We start from the raw sequence: 8,596 nt of genomic DNA on the forward strand, positions 1-8,596 counted from the left end.
CTCCCATTACTTATATATTGCTCTTTTCATGCGGATGGCACTCCTACGACACGTTTTCAGTACCGAGAAGATACTGGCATGTTGCCCATAGTTGCATGATAAAAATTCATGGCTAACCTGGTTAGAGGTTTGTACATTGGACACAACCATGTCATCAAGGCTACTGAGATTGAGTTGTTCCGAACAGATGGCACTCGTCTGTATGTCGGTCCCGGGAAATCAATTATTTCTCAACAATATCAAGCGGCCGTGGAAGTTTTTCTTTTTTTTTTTTTCTTTCTTTTCTTCAAATGTCAAGGTTTTTCTTACCCGCCGCACAAGTAATTTATCATTTCGTGCTTGTTGCTGTTTGCCAATTGTGCGTTTACTGTAATTTTTGTGCAACTCCAGTTTCAAGTACTGTGGTTTAGTCAAATGACTTATTCTTATCCATGTAATTCTTTATTGTATTTTGAGTTTCACTCAGTTTTTAATCCTACAAGTTTTTTGTGGGGGACATTGTTCCAATGTCTGTGGCCGAACTGGGGAGTCGGTAATGGTATGTGATGACTGTTTCTGCTCCAAAACCTGGTTGTTTCCCCCACCTGCTTCTAAAGCAGGGGGCAATTTACAGTACTAAAAGTTGTACAAGTTAAAACAAGTAAACTAATAGTGGGGCCACCACCGGGGACGGTTGGGCTCACATCCACCTCACTTCAGTGAGGGGATGCTACAGTCTGATGCATGTTTGGGGCTTATGTCCAACATGATAATCTACATACCAGGTAGCACTGCAGGAGACAGGGTGAGAAGGGCGGGTCTCGATTACCTCCTTAGAACGCTGGCGTCCGTTCAGGTCTGGGCACGGAATGTTTTACTCGGGCCCCCAAGTGTACCCCTTACAAGTTAAGTTAAACTGGCTCACTGGGCGACTCCCCAGTTACCCCACAAAATTTTCACATGCGGCCGATATTGTCCATTTCAGTATATCCCGAATGTGTCATTGCTGTTATGAATAAATTGGTAAACGTTGCTTGTGTCTGTTTTTCACTTCAATGAGTCATGGACTGTTATTACAGCCAGTTTTTTGGTTTTATCTATCAGGCGGATTCTTTAATTAATCGAGATTATTTGAGTTTATATCAAATAGTCCGTATTAATTTTGATACACCCTGTAGGTCGGGTCTACGTGACTTTAGTGGCTAGATGGTACAAGTTAATTCGTATGCACTACGTCACACTCGGTACTCCCTGTGATCGAACCCATTCATTACATTTTTTCCAACCGAAGCACCCACCCACCCTCCCCCAATTTTAATTTGTATATGTTCTTTCCTTTTGGTTCTGCTGTTTCCTTCTCTTTCATAGGTTTCGCAACAGACGAAGACTTCCAACAGGTTACCTGGATAAAGTAAATGGTAAAGCCTGGACCACACCAAGTGTGACTGCATTGCCATTCGGGATGGAGTGCCTTAATAACAACTTTTTCAATGTTAAGGGGGAATTTTTAATATTAAGGCAAATTGTTGATACAGTGTATTTGAGTCTAATTAATTAGACTGTCGCATGTTTAAGGGGGGGGGGGGGTTGGGGACTGGGGAGTCGGTAATGGTATGTGGTGACTGTTTCTGCTCCAAAACCTGGTTGTTTCCCCCACCTGCTTCTAAAGCAGGGGGCAATTTACAGTACTAAAAGTCGTACAAGTTAAAACAAGTAAACTAATAGTGGTGCCACCACCGGGGACGGTTGGGCCCACATCCACCTCACTTCAGTGAGGGGATGCTACAGTCTGATGCATGTTTGGGGCTTATGTCCAACATGATAATCTACATACCAGGTAGCACTGCAGGAGACAGGGTGAGAAGGGCGGGTCTCGCTTACCTTCTTAGAACGTTGGCGTCCGTTCAGGTCTGGGCACTGAATGTTTTATTCGGGCCCCCCAGTGTACCCCTTATAAGTTAAGTTAAACTGGCTCACTGGGCGACTCCCCAGTTACCCCACAAAATTTTCACATGCGGCCGATATTGTCCATTTCAGTATATCCCGAATGTGTCATTGCTGTTATGAATAAATTGGTAAACGTTGCTTGTGTCTGTTTTTCACTTCAATGAGTCATGGACTGTTATTACAGCCAGTTTTTTGGTTTTATCTATCAGGCGGATTCTTTAATTAATATATTGTAGAAAACGAGGAAGAATTGGTTGATTTCGCATCTGAAGCAAATGAGGTGGTAAGGAAGAATAAGGAAAAGAAAAAGATGTTTGACTTGTTGAGAAATATTGATTTTTACGAGAAAAAATTCGCTGCGGGAGATAAGAGAGCAAGGAAGGAAAAATGCTAATGAATGAATCGAGAGAGCAGAAGAAATGAGCCCGAAGAAAAAGAAAACAAACACATCAATAATACCGGCAAAGAAATCAACAAAAAGGCTATATCAGAGAAAAAAAGACTGCCCAGGATGAAGTTTTAAGGAAAGAGACTCAAGAAATTTAAAACAAGACATCGTCATCTTGGGCTTCCCAATTTGAAAATAGTGAGACAGACCACGTCTCGTCAACATTGATAAGCACTGGTAGACAAATTATACAGTCAGAGATTATAGTGCAAGAGCAATTTGGACTTCATTCAACTCCCATAAAGTTGCTTAATCAATCACACGAGAAGATTCCAGGTATTGTTAACATTAAAATTTGATATAAATTATACTATTATAAAGGAACTATTTTAAAATTTCTTGGTTATGTTTTTAATATTTGATGTCTAATGTTATTGATATTTTTTTTTTTTGCAAGTTGACGAAATACTAGTATATCAGTAAAAAAAAAAAAACAAAAAAAAAAAAAAACACCAATCAACAGCAGCAACCTAAAACCACAAAATATGCTCTTCCGTTATTTCTACTTGTTGTGCACACCAATGTGTCCTATGTACCCATTGCATAATTTATAGTAGAGGCAGAACGAACAGAGAATATTTTAGAGGCACTCCAGATAATTAAAGCCTGTAACTCATTGTGGGATCCTAACTATTTCATGCTAGACTATTCTCATCAAGAATAATAACCCATGCATGAGTTATTCCCTGATGCAGCCAAATATCTGTGCACTTTCGATGTGGAACAAGCTTGGAGATCCGGTGGTATAAACAGAGAAAGATTATTTCGATGTGGAACAAGCTTGGAGATCCGGTGGTATAAACAGAGAAAGATTATTTGATACTTGTCTATAAAATATACATCCAGCTGATTAATTACTTTTATTGAACACTCTGAATTTCAAAGTTGGCAGTGTTGAAAAAATTAAAACAATTTAAATTATTATTTCAGAAGAGAACAATTTCAAGAAATCTGAGAAAGAAAAACTCCTTGATGCATTGGGCGATATTGCCAGAGCTCCATCCGTGAACCTTTATCAGAAAGCAAGGGAATCTCTGATCAATCTTCCTGTTTTCACTGAAAATCCAAAAGTGAAAACTTACTTTGAAACAAGGTGGTTAAACATACCGGAAATAAGTTAAACATTGTTTGTGAATTTGTTCATTTGAAAGAGTTCTTGAGTATTAAATGTATTAACATTTGATAAATGTTTTGACATTGCACAAAATCATGTCAATTGTATTGATACTCAATTATAACACCCCTTAGAATACATTTGGGGTGTATATATTTTATATGGATAATAATCATATATTTTACAAGTACTTGAAAACATGTATTCTGAGATTTGATTGTGAACAATAGTACACATATGGATGTTACTGAAGTTGAACTGATGATGATGATTAAATCCTTGATAAAGAATGCATCGTTTGATGTAAAAAGGATCCACTATTCAATATTAAAATTTCGTTTAAACATATTTTTATTGCAAGTGTAAAGAATGCTGGAGTTGATTCACTGTAAATTTTGAATTATTTCATTTTTGTATATGTAAGGGCAGATAAGGCTTCTAAACTGCATAAAATACTGCAAACATTTAGGACCTTTCTGTATGTAAGTATAGGTTGTTAAAACATTCTTAATGATGTAACATGTTTTAATGTTTATGAAAACTTAGCATACCTTCTATTGAGCCTTTACTTGTTTAAAAATATTCAACGATACATCTGTACTTAACAGATTACATGCGTGATAGAAAAGATTCTATTTACACTATTCTTATGCAAAAGATACTACAAGAATATATTTACATAATACAATTTCTGTAAACAAAAATCATAATTAGTTATATTAAAAGAAGTTTTCAGCAGGAATAAATGTGTGATTATGCATAGAACCAGAAGATATATGATACTAGCATGTCATACACCTTTCTACATAAAAAAAATGATAATGCAATGTCTCATTTCAAAAAAAAAAAAATTCAATGTTCTGTGGTTGAATATGGAATTTATTTTATGAGTGGGGCAGGATCCTGTTATTTTCACAAGTGCAAATTAAGTACCATTAAAAATATCAAATAATCCTGACTCGATAGACATCATGGTCCTCCTAGGTAAGTTGACATGAAATTCCATGCAATGTGTCAGGAATCTGATGTAAGTCAATACTGCATGCTAGTAAAAGATAAGTGAACACGAGATCCCATGTATTATATCAGGAATATCATGTCAGTCAATACAGCATGCTCCTTCTAGGTAAGTTAACATGAGATTACTTTCATTATGTCAGGAATCTGAGGCCTGTCAATACATCATGCTCGTCCTAGATAGGTTGACATAAGATTCCATGCAATGTATCAGGAATCCTATGTTATTCAACACAACATGCTCCTCCTGGATAAGTTGACATGAGATCCTATGCATTATGTCAGGAATCCTATGTCAGGCAATAAATATCCCTCCTATATAAGTTGACATTGTGCATTGTGTAAGAAATATCATGTCAGTCAATACAGCATGCTCCTCCTAGTTAAGTTGACATGAGATTCCATGCATAATGTCAGGCATCTAGGGGTAGTCAATACAGCATGTTCCTTTTGGATACGTTGACATGAGATTCCATGCATTGTTTCAGAAATCCTATGTCGCACAGTACAACTTACTCCTCCTAGGTAAGTTGACAGGAATATCCATGCATTGTGTCAGGAATATCCTGTTACTTAATACAGCTTTCTTCTCCTTGGTACGTTGACAGGAAACTCCATGCATTATATCAAGAATCTTTTATAAATCAATGCATCACACTCCTCTTAAGGTTAATATGAAATTAAATGCATCGTGTCAGGAATCTGATGTCAATCAAAACAGCATGCTCCTCCTAGGTAAGTTGACATGAGATTCCATGCATTATGTCAGGAATCTGATGTCAGGCAATAAATCTCCCCTCTAAATAAGTTGACATGAGATTCCTTGCATTGTGTAAGGAATCTATGTCGGTCAATACAGCATGATCCTCCAAGGTAAGTTTGTTTCATCTAAAATATTGAAGTAACAGGAGGCCCACGGCATAGCATTGAAGAAGATCTATGCTATTTTTAAATGGTTTACACATAAACACAAAATACTAGTACCTAGTTTGGCCCCATCCTGGAGTCAGAACGTTTACCCCGGATATCATGAAATTTACAATTTCGGTAGAGGCCTTCCAGCTCTACATGACCAGATTTTCTTACAAATGTAAGGAATATTTTTAACATTGGCCAATTTCTGCTCCATCCTTGCAGATGTCCTGAAATTTATACTTTACCCCCCCCCCCCTTTTTTTTTGTCCCAAAGATGCTTCATACCAGATTTGAAAAAAAAATGGAATGGCAGTTACAGTATCAGAAAGACGTTAAGAATGGTCAAGTGTTCACGCACGGCGCACGACGACGGATGCTGACCAATTGCATTAGATCAGGTGACCAAAAATATTTATGGGGATATTAGGTCACATAGTCTTTACTGTTTTAGAAACAGTACGAGTATGGAAATGAACCAGAACAACTATATGTTTGGACAACTTGACCATTTCTGTAAATTACTTATCCATGTATACAGATATGTCACGAAAAGGTTTCCGTATAGTATGTTCGTGTCAAAGTCAGCCGTTGACTGTAAAAGTCAGCCCATCTCGCAAAAGTCCATTAGTGTGTCATTGGAAAGCTCACTTATACTTAGGATGACCAAAGAATAACTTGTTCCAGCAGGCGCCCGTCCGAAGAAATTTCCGTGGGATATTCCTCTGTTGTGGGAACATTTGTAACCAAAAGTCAATTACGGAAAACGTGGACCCAAACCTATCTGTGTGGGTAGCCCTCCTGGACAATCCAATCATGGGAACTGGGTTGCAGGAATAGTCCATGCCCTCAACTGTCCAGCACCCACAGCCAATGTTTACAACAAAATGCAAACAACGTTGGACCAACTATTATGGAAATGGTTCAGGAGGACTTACGAAGAGAAAGGGCTCACCTCAAAGACCTTATCGAGAATTGTGGGTTCTCACGGGGGACACCAATACCTGTGAAAGGTGACGGGCGGTACAATAATCCTCTGTACTGGTTTCGAAACAGAAATCCTTTTAGCCAGCAACCCAGGCAACATATACCATGTCTGAAAATATAACAGAATAGAAAAAAAAATATTGGCTGCATCACCAAAAACTTTCTGCAAGAGAAGATCACAGGAAATCCCATGCCCGGAACACCCTTGAAAATGCACAGCCAACCTACGACTACAGGATCCCATAGGGAAGGAGGACAAGGCGACAGAGGAAATCTGCCGGGAATTTCTCAACCATCAAGAGCCCACACTAATCAGCCACTTCACAAACGGGGATAGTGCTGCTTTCCGGAGTGTCGAGATGGCCATGACCAAGTCTGGTCAAGCGGTAGAATCCTTGAGGGACACCTGTCACCTAGCCCAGTCCAAGGAAAAAGCAGTTGGCAATGCCAAGTTCAGCGAGGGAATGTTTCTTGGGCGTACAGCTGCCCAAAAACTGACCATCAAAAGAAATTCTCAGTTGACTTCATAAAGAGATTCACCACAGAATACGACATAGCAGTGACGAAGTTCCGAGGTGACGCAGGAAAGCTGGTCAACAGCACGAGTTATGCCACGGATGTCATAATACACTGCTACTCGGACAGATGTGGTAAGACCTGTGCCGAACACTCTCGTATGCGGCGGCACACCCGAAATGCACTGGGCCAAAGACTACATCCCAACCTATGCCAGAACACTTAACCCGACGGACGACGATGAGGAAACCTTGCGTCAGCTCATAAACTTCCGATTTAGCCGGACAACACTGATAGCTACCAGATATGGGACCAACACTCAGAAGTCCGAGGGACTACATCGCGGGTATTCAAAATCCAATCCAAAGAATGCTACCTGTTCTCGGAACTTTGAGCCTCAGATCTTCTCATCTATACACAAGATGAACCTGTAATAGAGCTATATCTCTTGGTCAATTAATTATCGTGGAATAGAGAGATTGGGTGTGTGATTGAAGTAACAGGTGCAAGGCGCTGGTCGCCTAGCCTTTTCCCAGGGGTGTCGTGTGAGTTAGTTATAGAGGAGAGCGAATCTCAGGGGTTTCTGAGTTAATTGGTTTGAATGCTTTCTGTCTCTGTTGAATGATCGAAGTTTGAGAGATGAAAGTAAGAGTTGATAAATTTATGTATTTTGCTTGAGAAAAGATCTTGTGTGAGTGGACTAAATTAGGAGGTACCTCGTGAGAAAGGGGAGATCGAGTTTAACAGTGAAGGTGAAAGCATGTGATTTTTTGGATTGTGAATTTCATATACTTGTGAACGTGTCCTTGTATATATGTAAATCTGTAAATAGTACTACAGGCTTGTTGACGTTATGAAACCAGTGCCGTCACAGGGAGGACCTTTGTGACAAACCATGTACCATGGTTCATAAATTCCTCAAGGCACTCGTCTTACGTGGCAAGAGAAAACAAGAGTTGTTCGAACACAACAAACAGAGGAACAGATCTAAGACATATAGTACCAGGAGACAAGTCCTTGTGAAAGAGAAATTCGATCTATATTTTCAGAAAGGGACCGAGACTCAAACAGGGCATCTGAAGGACATGAGTGACCCCCCTTACCACAGTGTAGCCTAAGGAAAAGTAATGAACACTACTACAGTAAGCAGAAAAAAGTGTCCGAGTGAAATTTGACTTACCTCTATCTGACTCTCAAAAAGACAATCTCAATATCCGGAGTGCTTCAGACAGACTTTAGGTACTAAATGTGTACATGCCTTTCGTTATTTATGTGTGGTGCTTCAAAACTTAGATGAAGCAGATTAATGCAAAGACTGTTATGCGGGTTTGTTTACATCGAAGTCAAGCACGTGAAAAATCAGCTGGTCAAAAGCCAAATACCCACCTCTACAGGAAAAATTCAAAACAAAATAATTAAATCCTTCTTTCATGGTTTTTTTTCTACACACAAAACTTGGAATTTACTCCTCACAAAAAGTTGGAGAGCCTACCTCTTAAGGAAATTCCCATAATACAAGCAAAGTTTCAGGTATTATTTTCTTTTGGCCATGATTCGACATAAACCTCCACAAAAATAGAGTGATGCAACCTACAATGCTGCGTGATCAGCTAACATAAATAATCATAAAGACAATGACCACTGTAATAATTTTGGCCCCACAATGGAACCGAAAC

The sequence above is a fragment of the Ostrea edulis genome, chromosome 8 (genome assembly GCF_947568905.1).
Source record: "Ostrea edulis chromosome 8, xbOstEdul1.1, whole genome shotgun sequence".
In the NCBI taxonomy this organism is placed as follows: domain Eukaryota; kingdom Metazoa; phylum Mollusca; class Bivalvia; order Ostreida; family Ostreidae; genus Ostrea; species Ostrea edulis.